General features: G+C 30.0%; 2 protein-coding genes across 2 annotated transcripts in view; one reads left to right on the top strand and one right to left on the bottom strand.

The window, feature by feature from the left end:
* Positions 1–6,529, bottom strand: part of LOC107445183 (uncharacterized) — a 165,548-nt gene extending 159,019 nt beyond the window's left edge. The window contains exon 1 of the mRNA XM_043050878.2: positions 6,388–6,529. The gene's annotated coding sequence lies outside the window, so the exon portion shown is untranslated. The remainder of the gene's footprint in view (positions 1–6,387) is intronic.
* The window catches only part of LOC107445196 (nucleoside hydrolase), a 50,124-nt gene that overhangs the window by 13,782 nt on the left and 19,505 nt on the right, over positions 1–16,837 (top strand). The window lies entirely within an intron of this gene.

Here is a 16,837-nt window from a genome sequence, read left to right as displayed (position 1 = left end):
TAATTTTGTACATTTTTAAATCCTTCTCTAAAAAAAAGAGATACCATTTTGTTTTCGTTTGCATAAGAAAGGATATTAAACATTTTTCTTTTTTAAATTTAATTAGCCACGATAAAAAAAGGAACGTTGCAATGCTACACGCTACATTAAAGACGTCTCTAGAGTAAATGAATGACTGTTCATATAGAAATCGCAGGTATTAGTCTCATACAACAACGCCCCCTATAGTTCGTTGCGATCGCGAATTGTTTTTCTATAAAGATTTTTGTATCCCTAATTTAAAATTAAAGTTCCATTATTTTAGTAGAGGTCTTGTAGTAGTCTTGACACGATGACGAAAGAGACAGCCACTCAACGCAAGCGACGACTGGAAAAAAAAACAAAAGTTGTTAGAGACGCTTCAACAAGAATCAGAAGCAGATACGTTTGCAAGATTAGCTAAACGGCGTAAACAAGCGGCAGAAGTTCCGAAAAATCAGCGTGTTGTCGGACGGAATAAAAATAAACAACGAATGGCTCAAGGAATCAAATCGCTTGAGAAACTCTGATTCAAGCGCTGGAGAGTCAATTCAGGAATATGAAGAAAGACTAAAACGTCGTCGTAAGGCTTATGCTCAACGGGTAACTGATAGGGCAGATTTCTACTCAACCATAGACACTTATTGTGACAAGTGTTATGATATCTTCCAGAAGAAATGCTACCCTAATCAAATAGCTAAATATCGTTTAACGTCAGCAAAGCCATACTTGCCACCGGAACTTGTCGCTAAAAATGATTTGCTTGTATGCTATCGATGCAATACGCACTTGGAAAGCTCAAAAAGTCATGCTCCATCTGAGGCGTATTGGAATAACTTGCTACTAGGTGATATTCCTGGTGAAATTGCAGCAGTAACTGAACCAGAACGACATTTACTTCACCGCATCATTCCGTACATCAAAGTTATTAAATTTCCAGGCAGATTTGGCCAATACGGTTTTAAAGGACATGCCACATTATTTGCTTTCGATATCTTTGAAGTTAGTGAAAAACTGCCTGAAATGCTTCCTCGATCGAGCTTAGATATAGGAATTATTGTAGTGACTGAGACTCTGCAGAACTTAAATGTAACAAGAGACTAACATATCACCAGATCGAGTCTACAAGGCACTTGATTGGCTTATTGCAAATAATCCACTCTATAAAGATGTAATAGTAAATAGATTTGCTCGATTAATTATACAAGATGTTAATCGCTTTATTCCGGCTCTGTCAAAAGTACCAAACGAACCTGATGACCAAAATGGTGATTCTCCAGCTCGTAGTGCTTTCCAACGAATAACCTACCTAACACACTAAAGCTGTTTAGAAAATATTCAGACAGAACAGAATGGTGCAGCTGATATAAATTGGATTATAATTTTTTTTCAGGCAAAACAAAATAACGGTTACACCTATTTTAAAAAAACTTTCAGTTTCCTGAAATTTTATATCAAGCACTCTTCCTTTGCGAATAGGCTTAGAAAAATTTTGATTTTTTTTCTCACTCTTATGTTTGAATTTTATGAAACACAAGAAGAACACAAGTCATTGTACAGACTACCAAACAAACTTCGAAAATCAATACGCCTTTTTTATAAATAAATAATCTAAATAAAAAAATATATTTTTAAAAACCACGTTTTTGTAGTGAAGAATAATAATTAAAAAATAATAATTTTAAAAAAATGTAAAATAAAAATGAAAAATTTAAAAAAATTATAATTTAAAATAAAACAATTCAAAATAAAAAATAATATTTTTAAAAACCACGTTTTTGTAGTGGAGAATAATAATTAAAAAAAAATTTGAAAAACGAAAAACGTGGGGCGCATGAAATACATAACAGTAATGTTATATTAATGTGTGCTCTTGAGAATATGTGTATGTATATCTGTAATTGTATCTGTAATTGTATCTGAATGTGGATGTGGAATATGTTTGTGTATATGCATATGTATGTGCATGTATATGTGGCTGTGCATGTGTATGAGTAAGAAAATGTGTATATGTATGTATATGTACTGTTATGTATTTCATGCGCCCCACGTTTTTCGTTTTAAAATTTTTTTTTAATTATTACTCTTCGCTACAAAAACGTGGTTTTTAAAAATATTATTTTTTATTTTGAATTTTTTTAATTTTAGTCGGGATTTTTTTTTAATTATTACTCTTCGCTACAAAAACGTGGTTTTTTAAAATATTATTTTTTATTTTGAATTTTTTTAATTTTAGTCGGGATTTTTTTTTAAGTTGAAAAATGACCGGCTCTTTTTGACCGGGTTAAAAATCCCAAAAATTTTAAACTGAAATTTAAAACTATTATTTTACAAGCTACTGTCTTCTTTGCACCATTTACTTCCAAATTATTGTTGATTAAACTCGAGAGGAGTTCAGTGAAATGCATGAAACTAACAAATTTATTTTACACCGCTTAAAAGCTCTAATTTCAAAAATTAGACTAAATAAATAAAAATACTAAAAAGTTTAAATACATTATTTAAAAAAATGAAGAATATTATTTAATTTATGTGTTACTTGATCGAATAAAACTAAATTTAAAATCAAATAGATTCAAGTCAAAAAATAAATCAATATCTAGGTAAGATATTTTGATGGCAAATTTTTGTTCCTAATTTTTTTAGGAAAAATCTCTATTAATTGAAAAAGAGCTGTATTATAATTTATTAATTTGGTTAATTAACTTATTCACTCTATTTCTGATATCCAAATATTAGTTTTAATCGCATCACTTTAAGCATCCCTGGCACTGTATTTACGTAAAAGAAATTTTAGCACTTTAACGCAGAATTTTTAGCATTAATTTAGGTAAGCATTATTTTGCACTAATTTAGGTAAAAATAAGTACATTTTAATAATATATGACTGGGGAACATTTTAATTTTCTGCTTGAAATCTTCCAAACACGATTCACTTTCAAGCAATTTGCACTTATTTGTTGTTATTTAGCTTAAAGAGATTCCTCATTGGAATTTTTTTAATTTACAAAGATAATTATTAAAAATTTTTTGAATATGAATGGGAAACTACATTTTTTTCCACAGATAGCATCCAATTTTTCTTTAACAAAATCTTTCCGCTGTTGGTTGTCGGCGTTTTGCAAGCGGTGCTCACTAAACATACCGGATCAAATGACCATGTATAAACTTTTGCGTCGAAAATACGCTTATCGTTTTTGCACTTTTGACTTTATGACTTTTTCTAAAAATTATATACAGTTAATATTCTATTATTGTTTTTTTTTAACATTTTGTTTGTTTCGAATAATATCGAATAATACGTGTCGTATACCTATTTTTACCACAACCGGTCATTTGACAGAGAGAACAATTTATTGCTTCATAAGGATCAGAAATGACGATGTTCAACCTATTGCATTCCATGAGTTTCTGTAAAAACTGTTGCGCTGTTAGTTCCATCAAAATCTCTGCGAATTCAAGAAAGTTCCTAAAATTTTAAATCGGCATTTTTGTGTCAGAAAAAGAGACAAAAACAAAATGTTTTGGTAAGTCGCTTATATTTCATTTTGATAGTTTTACTTCATTTCTAACAAACGGTTAGTTTTTACCCAGAAAAATGTCAATCAAGACAGCTCAAGTTCTTAGAAAAAATAATATTTATTATAAAGAATCATTATTAGAATTCTTATAATTATAAGAATTACAGAAATAATTAGAAGAAATATGCTTGTGAAAAATGTACAACGGAAACACTCGGTATACTTTGAACAACGAATTTTAATTCTTTGTGTTTGTAACAGATATAATTATACAATTTTGTTTAATTCTAATAAAGTTTTTTCAGTTTATATCCTTCCTATCATCCATATTTCATACATTCAATCATGAAGTCCGCTCATTTGACAGACTATTGTAGAAATACATTAAGTGTTGGTGTGTTAAATAAATTCCTTATTGGAATTTCTTTCATTTACAAAATTAATTATTGACAATTTTTTGAATATGAATGAAAAAAATTCAAACTACATTTTTTTTTTAAATTTTATATTTTAGTACAAACATGATTCAGATACAGATTTTTTTTGGCAACTATTGAACTGTTTTTCTTAATAAAAAAATATCGAAACATATTTTTACTTGCATTTAGAGAAAAAAATATATATAACTGACCCATCTGCGTCGTAGGATTAAAGATCTTATTTTTTCAAATAAGATTACTTTATTATTCTGCCTACAATACAACTTTTTATTTAAATCCGGTATGAGCCTTAAATGAAGGTGGAATAATAGATTTAAAGAGTTTAAAACAATAAATTATATATTTTTTAAGCTCAAAATATCGTATTAAATAGTCGCTGATTTAAAATATAACTCAAAAAATAAAATTATCGAAAAAACTGAAAGTGCAAAGCTGAATTTGAAATAAAAAGAAGTCATTTAACAGTGACTGAAAAAGGAAGGAAAAAAATTGTAATTAGAGAATAAATTTTCATTTGAAGATAAATTTTGCGGTTTTCAGCCGTTTTACTTTCTTTTCTTTCTTTCTAATTTTAAGTGATTATCAAATCTCTTTTTAGGATGAATTAGAGATTTCTTTTTTCTGGACGAAGACTCAAAACAAAATCTATTCAAATGTTTTTCTCTTTTTTTAAGTTTTTTTTTTCATTCGAAAAAAGAAATATCAAATTTCATGCACAGACAAATTAAAACTTACAAAACTGATTTAATGTCAATAAAAATATAAATTCTAATAGAGGAATTACATCATCTTATTAGTTTGATAGAATTCATTGTTAATGTTTGCCTATATATTCAATTAGTGCATTGAGTACTCGTCATTTCAAAATGTAAAGGATGAATAATTAAAATTTTATAATTTTGTTTTCATTCGAAATTGACATGAAAATGTAATTAAAAGATAAAATTTCTCTTAAAAATTTTTTTTAAGGATATTTAATCTTTAGCAGCAGAGGCGTATTTATTCAAATTTAATCTAACTACAAAACAATAATATAATAAAATTTCTCTAGAAATTTAATTAAAGTGTTTTACAATTACTTTTCACTGGATATATTCTAATGAAAAGAAATTTTTGAACTTTAATTAAAGATTGAGATTTTTAAAATATTTTTTTTAAGAAACTGAGATTTAATCTTTCAGAAAATTTGCGTTTCGTATAATACATAAATAATATAAAACTATAATAGAATGAAAATTTTTCTTAAATATCAATAAAAAAAAATTTTTCTATCCTTTTTGAATATTCCTAAGTATGAAATTTTTTTTTTAAATTTGGTAAAAACTTGAACTAATTAAATGCATATTTAAAAAAATTGGTATTAATATACAAAAAAATAAGCTCTCTAGGAAAAGAACTTCATAATTATAGCATTTCTCTTAAAGCTCGTCCCAAACTTATATTTTTCTGAATATATTCATATAAGAATAATATTTTTAAAAAATTTGTTTAAAAATTTAACTTTTTAGCAATTTATTTTTTTAAAAAAAGTAAATGAACTTTAGTAGCAAAAGCATTTATTAAATTAGTATACTAAAATTACAAAATGATAATAGTATTAAAATTTTTCTCGATTGTCATTGTGAATTTTTTTGTTCTTTTCGAATATGAAAATATTCGAAAAGAACAAAAAATTCAAATCGTAAAGAAATAAAATCAAAATTTTTCTAATTTAGTTAAAAATTAAAACTTTTCAAGATTTTTTTAAAAAAGAAATTAGATTTTTAATCTTTAAGAGAACAAAAGCCTTTATTAAAAAGTATTCCTTCCTTAAAATTATCTTCAAATTGAAATGTTTCTTTAAAATCAATTTAAATTTTTTACTCACTGCTGGAGCATCCATTGCCTAGTTACTAAGATCAAATTTGAATAAGAGCAAAATTTAGCTCTTATTTCAGTCAGACATAAATTTCTTAATTTTTGTTTTTGAGTAAAAGTATTCCCGTTTTATGAAACTTATTATTCAATCAAATGAAAGGAATATATTTTTCTTAATGAAAATTTCTCTCTCGAAAATATTCATTCTAAAAACACGACAGATACATTTATAGTACAAACTTTTTAAAACAAAACGAAAAAAAAAATTGATTCTTTTTCTTCATGCCATATGGAATCATCGAAATAGTTTCTCCCATTCTGCTGGCAACAGCATTTTTAACATAAATTTGATACAAAATTATCAAACTAACAAGTCTAAAAGGAATAATCAGTATTGTGAGAGTTTGTCCCCACCGACAGGGGTAAAAATAGGGGTGCATCCATTTCGGACGATTTTTTTAAAATTTTTTAAAACTCCAAAGTCATTGTACAGATTACTTAGAAAAGGGATTTGTATAAAAATGACAAAATTAAAAAAAAAAACCACTCACTGCTGTCAGTCCTGGGATTGGCAATCTTTTTCCCGTGTTTCGGCGGCATTTTCGTGAACGGGTTCCTCTGTCGATAGTCAGAAACGGGCGCCCCAGGATCACCTTGAAGCCCTGCACAGTGTATGGGTGCGCCCTCTCGTGTACGTCTCCCTCCCCCCCTAGTCTCCTCTCACACTCTCGCTCTTCACTGGAGATCTGGAAAACAAACTGGATAAAAAAAAAAGGAGAAATAACAATTGTAAGTTCCTCCTCTTCATTTTTTTTTTTAATCCGAAATTTCACTCCTTTATTTGGGCATCCATATAGAGGTTTGATGAAGAAATGTCGGAATGCGTGTTTCGTCTATACAGATTCATCGAATATATTTAAGAGAAAAAATGCTAAAATATATTTAGGCTTTATATCTCAATTTCGGAAATAAATTAGGTTTCTCTCTTCTTTTTTTTTTTTAATGCAGAAAGATGGCGTGTTCATTTGTTTTAGGGTTGATATTAGAATATTGAAAAGATTTGTAGTTTTATTTTATCCGTCATTTCTCACAAGTTTTTTGAAACAAATGTGTATTGTCCAAACTGATGCGCCGTACAGACATTTAAAAATATAAGGCCAACATAAAGTTTGAATTTTTTCTTTTTTATTTTCATTAAAGTGTTTTATTGACAATGACATGGTACTCTTGGTATTGCTATTAAATTATTACAACATTTTATAGTTCTAAAAAGGTTTTTACTATCATTATTTATCTCGAATAAACTTTTAAATTTTATTCAAAAAGGTGTAAAAAAATGTCCCGTTTATGCATAATATTTTCATAAGAACAGAACCTCAAAATATACTCTCATTTTCGATATCCATTTTTAATATAAAGTGGTCTGCAACGCGAAATGATGTCCCCAAGAATTTGTTTTTGGATCCATATTCGATAATTTAAAAGTTTTGAATATTTATTCTTTTACGAATATTTATTATTTTATATGAGAATTTATTGTTTCACGCCGAAACTTTAACATTAATGAACATTTTATTGGGAAAGTTTTGTTTAAATTGAACAAGCTGTTATTGGGTAATTTAATGTTTTATAGTAATATTATTTCTATTTTTCAAATACCTGATTGCAGTGGTTTTGTCCTATTACTTGATTAAACGGTAAAAAATAGAACTCACAACAGCTTTTATTATGTTTGAGTCAGCAAATAGGTTGTCTAAAATGTTTGTCCTTTTGAAGAAGACGTCACGAGTCTTATAAATGTCCATTAAATTAAACTTACCAGTCTATTAAACTAAACTTTTAAACTAAAGTTTTGAAATAAATTATTAAGGTTTAACTTTCAACTATGCACACTTATGAACACTATAAATTTCTATCAAAGATTTCAAATCAATCGATTGATAAATTCTGAAAAAAAAAAAAAAATTAGACTGTCTCTTGTTTTAGGATTAAAAGTAAATCTTCCTGCAGCTATAATTTTCTCTCTTCTTTCAGTAAATGTTTTAAAATGATGTATGGCAAGAGAAATTCCAACTCTAAGGGGGGGGGGGAAGGGTCCTAATATATAATCGTCGAATCTGGTAAGTCCTGCGCATCACTTTAGCTTCTTAGTTGACCTTTTCAGTTAAGCAGTCATTTAAGAATCACTTTTTATTGCCACTTTTTGCAAACTTTTTAGTTCAATTACAGAAAATTCATATTAAAACGGCTATGAAAAGCAAATTCAACAACAAAAATTTGGCTGACTTTATAAGAATTTTATTTATAAGGAAAAATACTATTTTGAAAAATGTAAATTCTTAAGAAACTCTCCGAATCTTTCGATCAATTCTGGAGGATCGAAATTTTGAATTATAGTGAACCTTCAATCGGTTCACTATAACTAATTTTTCCGAACCTCTTGTGACACATTATTTAAATAAATGATCCATAAAAATAAATTGATTTAAAAACAATATGTAGTAACAAAAAAATGCGTCCACTTTTATTTTTTATGACGTCTTGCGTACAAAAAATTTAGGGATATGATTATAGTAGAAGTAAACAAGAAAAAATGCTTATGGCTCTACATTACAGACAAAAATCAAGAGATGCGCATTTTATGTAGATATTTCGAAATGACCAAAAAATGAAGAATAAAAAATGAGTCGAAGACAGAAAAAAAGTTCATACTGTCCTCTCTTCTTTTGATTTACTATATCCACAATAAATGATATTAGCAAGCGAACATTTCGTTCACTGTATCCGGAAATTCACTGTAACGCGGTTTGACTGTATTTTAATTAAAATTCTGTTCTTTAAATTCTTTCAGCATTGCTGTATGTTTATCATTAAAAATTAAAAAAATATTTAATTGGTTATTTAATTTGGGTCTATATTTTTTTTTCGTTGACTCGCCATGTGGCGAATGATTATTTTCAAGTCTACGTGCTAAAAATAACGCTCGTATTAAGGCCTATTAGATTTAATAACTTGTAATACAATGTTTGGATTTGCAATTCTATTTCGATTTTCCTCGATTAAAATATACATTTAGAATATACTAATGATGATCACCCATTAAATCATCCGTCCTACTGCGATACCTATAGAAATGAAAGCATTAGCCTCCCCCCCCCCTCAAAAGGACTTATTTTCAATAAACTTTATTTTGAGGAAGTTCGCTATAGATGTTTTGCCTCAGGAATTAATTTTGCTCCTTAACAGCTTCCCTCATTATCACGAGTTAACTCGGGTATATTATATTGCAAATATTTATTATCCCGATTATACTCGGGGATAGCAGAACTCAATACGTTTTGTTTCGTTGTTTGTATATAACGATGGGTTGATGAACATAGAAAGAAAAAAAAAAGAGTAAAAAAATGTGGGTTCGTGAGCGAAAATAATGCGGATTATTTTTCAGATGATGTGAACAAAGACTAATATTTAGCTTTTTTTCATTGGCCCGAGATAATTTGGGATAGTAAACCTGATGGTAGATTAAGTATTTTTTTTTAAATAAAAAAATTAAAATTTCAACTTAGAACTTGTGTATTTGTCTTAGTTCCTTGCATTTGTTAATGAAATAAAAGAAACGTGTTAATNAACAGCTTCCCTCATTATCACGAGTTAACTCGGGTATGTATATATTATATTTCAAATATTTATTATCCCGATTATACTCGGGGATAGCAGAATTCAATACGTTTTGTTTCGTTGTTTGTATATAACGATGGGAACATAGAAAAAAAAATGTGGGTTCGTGAGCGAAAATAATGCGGATGATTTTTCAGATGATGACTAATATTTAGCTTTTTTTCATTGGCCCGAGATAATTTGGGATAGTAAACCTGATGGTAAATTAAGTATTTTTTTTTTAAATAAAAAAATTAAAATTTCAACTTAGAACTTGTGTATTTGTTTTAGTTCCTCGCATTTGTTAATGAAATAAAAGAAACCTTTTCATTTTTTTTTCTTCAAAAAAATTAGTAAGGGAAACTGTTAAGAGATGCATCCAAGTAAAACCTCAAAGAGACCCAGCTTCAAATATATTGAGCAACATTTGATATAATTTTATCAATAAAAAAAAAGAAGAGATATTTTTACACAGCGATTTCTTGCGCAGAAATAGATGAATCCTCGTAGGGCAAAGTTTTTAATGATTAAGAAAAAAACATAAGAAAAGAAAATTCTATTCAAATAATATTTCGGACAGTTTTATGGCTCATAAATATTTGAGTCTACTGGTGATGAGAACACAATAAACCACAAATAAGTATTTCAGTTTTATGTAGTTATTAGGATTAAATGGAAAAGGTGATTTACAGTAATGGACAGATTTTAATTTAAAAATGTAATTTATCTTATTTATGAGTTTTCTGTCTTCTACGTAAAAATTGCATTTTTTCTCTTGTTCGAAACTTCTCAGAAGGTTGAATGTATGGAAAAGTAGGACTATATCTGGAGTATCCTTAATCTTATCCCGGGTTTCGAGAAGTCTCTGCTTTTCGAATGACAACTCTACACGATTGGGCACGATCTCCGTTCGCTCATTTATAATACCTTTTTTGGATATTTTCCTCTTGCCTAGTACAATTATAATGCAAGCTTTTGTTCCTTTTAAAATGTATTACCTAAGCTAAAAAAAAGTCAAGAATCAAGTTCTTTTTTTATTTAAGAAACTACCAAATAGGAGAGCGAGTCATTAAATGTCGCTGGAATGAAAAATCGCGCCAAACGAGGTTCTTTTCGACTCTGAAGGAACGACCCATCTACTCTTAATATTGGGAGACTAGATAATTTCTCCAGTTTTACATCTCAATTGTTTTTCTTTCATTGTAGACTTTTATTTATCTGTACTTGTGTATCTGGCATAATAACTGCCTTTCGCATCAGAAATGAAAAATTGTTTTATCATAACTTCCTGAGCATTGAAGTAAATGCAGAATTGGATGGGGGCTAAAATGGTGATATGAACGAAAAGTCGGGATTCCTCGTTCATTTTAAGAAAATGAACTCCTGCGCTATACAATGAAGTCTTTAAATATTTTGAGTCTTAAATGCAGATCCTATTTATCACTGATTTTTCGTATAATCGATTGTCGAGAATTTAAAAACATTGTTAAACGTCAGACCGCAGAGAGATTCTATGCAAGTTAAGAAAAGAAGATATAGAATTTAAGTAATCATCCGCGACTGCAAATAGTTCCGTTGTCAAATATGCTTTCAAAACAACATAAATACTTTTAAAAGTTAAACACGTCAGGCAGAAGTCGTGCTTTCTTTTACGATATATATCATAGAATAATAATAATAATAATAAAAAAAAAGGTTATACTTTCGTAGTCTAAATATAGCGACTTATTTTGACAATTCAGGAGAACGTTCATTCTTGAAAAAGAAGCAATGACATGACGTTGCAATATCAATGGATTTCCTTGGACCACATAAAATGGAGCGTCTTATGCCCTTAACAAATTAAATGCGAGATAAAGATTATTTTACTTTTGTTTTGTTCTGCATTTTTATAAAGCCAAAGAACGAGAACGTCAAGGGTGATACCATTCAGAAGGTTAAAGAGTACTATGAACCTACGGACCTCATCGGGTTAAAGAGTATAAGAGACGGGGGTGCGCTCCTGAAAATGGAAAGGAAGAGCGACACAAAAAAAGTTTTAGAAGGCTTTAAACGAAACCCCGTTGAGCAAAGACCTGGAGTGTCTGGAAATTTAGAGATTTAAGCCACGAGCCATAATTTATGAGGTTGAGTAGACTTTGAGGGAAGAGAATCTGGTTAGAAGAAACTAATAGAGAGATTAATGAGAAAGAAGTGGAGGCTTTGTTCTCAATCAAATCTAAAAAAAGGCGTTCATTGGGTAGTTCGTCTTGACCCTAGTTCATTCGGCAAAATTGTCAGAAAGGGTAGCGTCAGCCTCGGCTGGCACACCCACAAAGTCAAAGAATACCTTGCGCTGCTATAGATGCAATAGGCTCGGGCACTCAGCAAAGCATTGCGAGGAGACATGCTCCAATTGCTGATCGAGTGGGCACAGAAAGAGTGAATGCAAGGAAAAGAGTTCATGCAACAACTGCGTCGAGGCAGTATCGTTTAGGGCATAAAACCAACCACAGCATCAAGGCTGTCCCTCGAGTCAATGGGCAAAGACCATGATTCAGAAACGAACGAGATACAGAACTTAAGCCACCTACTCCTGATTTGTAAGCCAAACTCAGGCGACTCATGTAATATCAATTTTTGAGCTTCGCTCAACATTTTGTATTTTGAAATGTGTTTTAAATTGATTTTAGCAATTTAATGTTTTAAATAAAGCATGGTTCTGGGGCAGGAGGCCTTGCGGGCCTTCTGGTCAGAGAGTGATTGGAGTTCCTGGTGGCCGCTCGACTGCTGTCGATCCAGGCTGGTGCCGAGACTCGACGTCTCCGCTTCCACCCGGCTTCATCGCGCAGTGTGTTTCCCTTCCTTGCCTCCTTTTGCCATCCGGCGCGAGCGTGGCTCGGGGCCTTGTGCCTGAGAGTCCCGCTTCTGCTTGGCCTCAAGTACTTTGCGGGTTCTTTCATAACGGCGAGGCATCAAATTACTCTGCTATATTATTATTAATATTATTATTACTAATATTTGCCTGGGTCGCTTAAATTCAACTCCTTACTTTTGTTGTAAAAGAACTGCAAGAAACAATGTTTATTATTCTTTCATCAGTTTCCTTAAATGGAGAACAGAAAGACGCATATTTGTCATGATTTTTAGACATTTTTATTTAATTTTCATTGCTTGTTGATTATTTAATAAGTTTAGTTTTCCTCCTTTCACACGATTTAAGAAACTGTGCAAAAAGGAGGCTGTCGTTTTAAGAGTTGGCGATGTCGCCATTATTAGCATATAGTGGTAGTATAAAACTCATCATGGATTTTCGGCCCAACACATCTTAATTATGGATGTAAAAAATTATAATTGTCTTAAGGAAATGTATTTCTTCCCAACGGACACAGGGGAAGCATGGATAAGAGATCCAAAATTGGCGAATTATCGAAATATAGCATAGCCAAAGCAAAGCCAACCCCGCATAATCAATATTGGGTTTGAAAATACTTTGGCGACCACGAGTCGCCAACAAAACTGTGAGAATTATAATAACCATGTAACGGATACATATTTGTGGTAAGAAATAAAGAGTTGTAAATAGATTTTTGTTTCCAATTTAGTGAATGAATGAATCATACACATTAGTATTGAAATAAAAAGTGAGTCATTACATAGATCAATAAGAAAATAATAAAATATTTTATGCTCGCTTAAAATAAAAATTGATTTAATTTTAAATATAATTCGATTAAGATGATTAGAAAAATAAGTTTAAATCAGTAAAGATATTTTAAAAGGTAGGAAATATGTAATGCCAATTGTGGCATCACAGTTGATATACGTTCGCACTGAGAGCTTGGCATCCATTTGGCGTGCACTTAGATGCCAACAGGTTCTCACAATAGAGATAATGGTGTTTTCTTAACTTGCAACAGAGTGTACTCTTTTTGTGTTAACCTAAGAATTAATATTTTTCAACAGTCGTTCACTGTACTTATTAAAATATATTCTATCGAACCTCGTAAACAGATTTTAAATCTAAAGTGTGTTTCAAAATGCTAGCAGCATTCAAATTTCGAAACATTTCAATAAATGAAATTAAAAAAAAAAACTATTTTTTAAAAAAATCAGTTGCTTTGTAATAAAGAACTTGTGTTCACATAAAATTCTACATAGATTGACATGGAGGAAATAAAAACCATTAAGAAAACCTTTAAACAAAAGAATAATGAATGAAGTGAAGTTTAAAAATTATTCATAGTAAAGATGAATCCAGAACTTTATTTGAAAGTAGAAATTTGATTTAACCTCGTTAAATATTTCTAATTTTTCATAGACCCATTAATAATGTCTCTTCTACATATTATGACATACATATTTGTTACGCAATTATAAAACATTTTATTAATCTGCTACTTTTCTTCTACTTCGCTGTTTTTATTCCTTCACTCATCCGTTAAAACAGTTTCGACAAACTATAATTATAAACCTCTCGAAAGCAAATAATAAAAAAAAGCATTTAAGCTTTTCGTTTACATGCGAATAGAGCTTAAAGCAAAACATAATTTTTTTTTTTTTTTTTGCCTCCCGCTTAATAAGTTTTTGTGGGATTATAGAATAATTTATTCATATATTGTTTCTGCTTTTTTCTTCTTCTTAGCTTCAGTAATCTTTTCTTAACATGTATATTTCTAAATATATATTCTTCTAAAAGCACTCAGCTTATCTTTTTTTAAAACTTGTATTAAATTTCCTTTTTATTTATCATTTGTTTACTTTTCCCGTAAGGCTTGTAGATAGTGAACTGGAACTTCTGATCGTTCAAGTTTGCTTCGATAAAAAAAAAAGAGGCATCTTAGATTTTATTTTTCTAGCAAAAATTATATTAATAGGGTTTTATTACGTAAATTTAAAAGCTGGATAAGTTATACGTCAGTTTAAAATTTTTTATAAAAGCACGAACCTTTTTTTTTTTGTTGATACAAGCCGTATAACTTAAGGGACCAATTATCCAATAGGATTACTTGTTTTAATCGCACACTTGTGCAATGGCGAATCAAATGGCTTTAAAAATGTCTACGCCATTTTGTGTTTGTTAATAAACATGTCCTTCGCAGTTCAATTTATTTAGTTTTAAAAATTTAGAATCGTGGGCTATACATTTATGAAAAAATATCGATAAACGATTCAATCCTTAAAACCTGCCAGATAATTGTAAACATTATCTAAAATTTCTATCATTTGATTGAATAATAAGGCTGTTATCAGAAAAACTGCTTAATAGCTTTCGTTGTAGAGTGCGCAAAATAAAAAACGGATCACACTGCTTAACTTTTGATATAATGATCGGATTTTCACGCAGTAAGACTCAAAACTTGGGCAGACGATGTTTTAACAGACACAGAAACTATACTTTCTTCGAATAAACCTACCTTTTTTCGGACTCCTTCGAATAAAACTACCTTATTCGGATTCCTGTCCCTCAAAATATGCGGGATAGTCGCAATCTGGGAAATGGAGTTGTTTACATTGATTTACCCCTACTGTTGATTTTACTTTTTGCACATTTTGCAAAATCTCAAGAATTTTTTAAGTGAATATAATTTTTTCAGTGTTGCATAAAATTACAAAATTCGTTTATTCGAAATCTACTGACGATATCGAAAGTGCTCCAACATTGATGTTTTCGAATACGAAAATAATTTCCGTATGGTGTGAATGAGAGTGAGTTGGGTACAAGCCATTTATTTAATACTATGATGTTTGATTTATTTGTACCCTTTTAAATTGTATGGGAAATTTCGATTGGATGCAAATAACCTTCACACAATTTTCTGGGTTGTTCGAACAGCCGAGTTCTTGGAGTGCACAAAACTGAGTACGCAAGTAAGAGACTTGTTAAAATACGAATAATTTTTGTAACAGCGGAAAGATAAATTCATTGCAACTCAATGATAAATTAAAACTCTTAATAGACTGTAAAAATAGTCACACTTGAAATGAAGGTACAAATAAAGTAAAATTGGATGTTTAAATAAAATCCTATCTAACTCGGATCCAATAAACTTAACTAGATTCCAAACTAGAAAAAGATTCAACCCAGAAAAAGAACAACCATAACAAAACTGCATTTCGGTACTCAAGGTAAAATTCACTTTTACCATAAAGTTTTGGGGAATACCTTAATAGCAAATATTACTGCGAAAATTACGTTAAAAATGGATTTTACGATAAAAATGATTTTTACGGTAAAATGGAAATGCTGGAGGGTTACCACAATTGATCTGGAATTTTTTACAGGGTAGGGAACTATAAACAAATTAATGTATGATGATATAAGTAGACACTAAACTAAAATCAAATTAAAAAAAACATTCAAACTAAGGATTCAAACTATCCGAGGTTACAAGAGTTAATAAGAATTCATCATCATTATGAAAGATTATAGCTGCATTTAAAAGAATAACATAAGAATACTTGGTGGATGCCCCCTTCAATAATTTGATATTTTTTAAAAGTCCCTTAGACCATTGTCTAATTAAATTTACCAAAATTAAAAACAAAAAAAGAGGTCTTTTCTGCACGTATTTAGCAGACATAGTTTTTTTCTTGTGTTAAAGTGAGGCTACCACTAAGAATACCAAATTCCCAACTCTATAAAATCTTGATTATTATCTGGAGGTACCTTTTGATAGTCGATAATTAATTCCCTTCTATGGCAACGTGATAATGAACTCGTCAACATCGATGGAGGGATTTAAGAGTTAATTTGCTCACAAAATACCGCACTAAAATCGGGTATGAGTAAAGACCGGGCCAATAATAGAGGGCAATCATCCGCTAGAGGAATATAGAATTCTGAGTAAAGACCCAATCGCTTACATAGGTTAGGAATATAATAATCTTAGTGGTAGTGACGCCACAAGAGAATTTCTGAGCACCCCCTGCGACATCTTCTTAATGAGAAATCCTACTTTTTGATCTCTTTCTTTAAATCTGGACACTGATCAACATATGTGTAAAGAAAATCGCTCGAAATGAGTGAACACCAGAAACTTTTCCTTATTTATTTTAAGCCTAATCTTCATCTCGGAGTTGGAAGAGTCATGTGTTAGTCAAGAAAAAATAAAAGTGTTGCTATGTCGATATCTAAACGAATAGAAAGGTTAGGTATCTTGTGGACCCCTAGATCTTTATTTTTAACGAAAATTCTAAAAATATATATATTAAGGTACGCGGCGGCGGTCAAGCGAAAAACAAAACTATGACAACTCCTCACACTGCATTAAACTAACAACATTAAAGGGTACTTCACTCAAAAAAAGTAAAAAAGAAAGGGTTAAAAAAATTTTAGCACAAAAAAATGTTAGATTCAGGTTT

This window comes from Parasteatoda tepidariorum, chromosome 6 (assembly GCF_043381705.1).
Source record: "Parasteatoda tepidariorum isolate YZ-2023 chromosome 6, CAS_Ptep_4.0, whole genome shotgun sequence".
In the NCBI taxonomy this organism is placed as follows: Eukaryota; Metazoa; Arthropoda; class Arachnida; order Araneae; family Theridiidae; genus Parasteatoda; species Parasteatoda tepidariorum.
The sequence above is the reverse complement of the archived record's forward strand: the minus strand, read 5'-3'. Positions and strand labels throughout refer to the sequence as shown.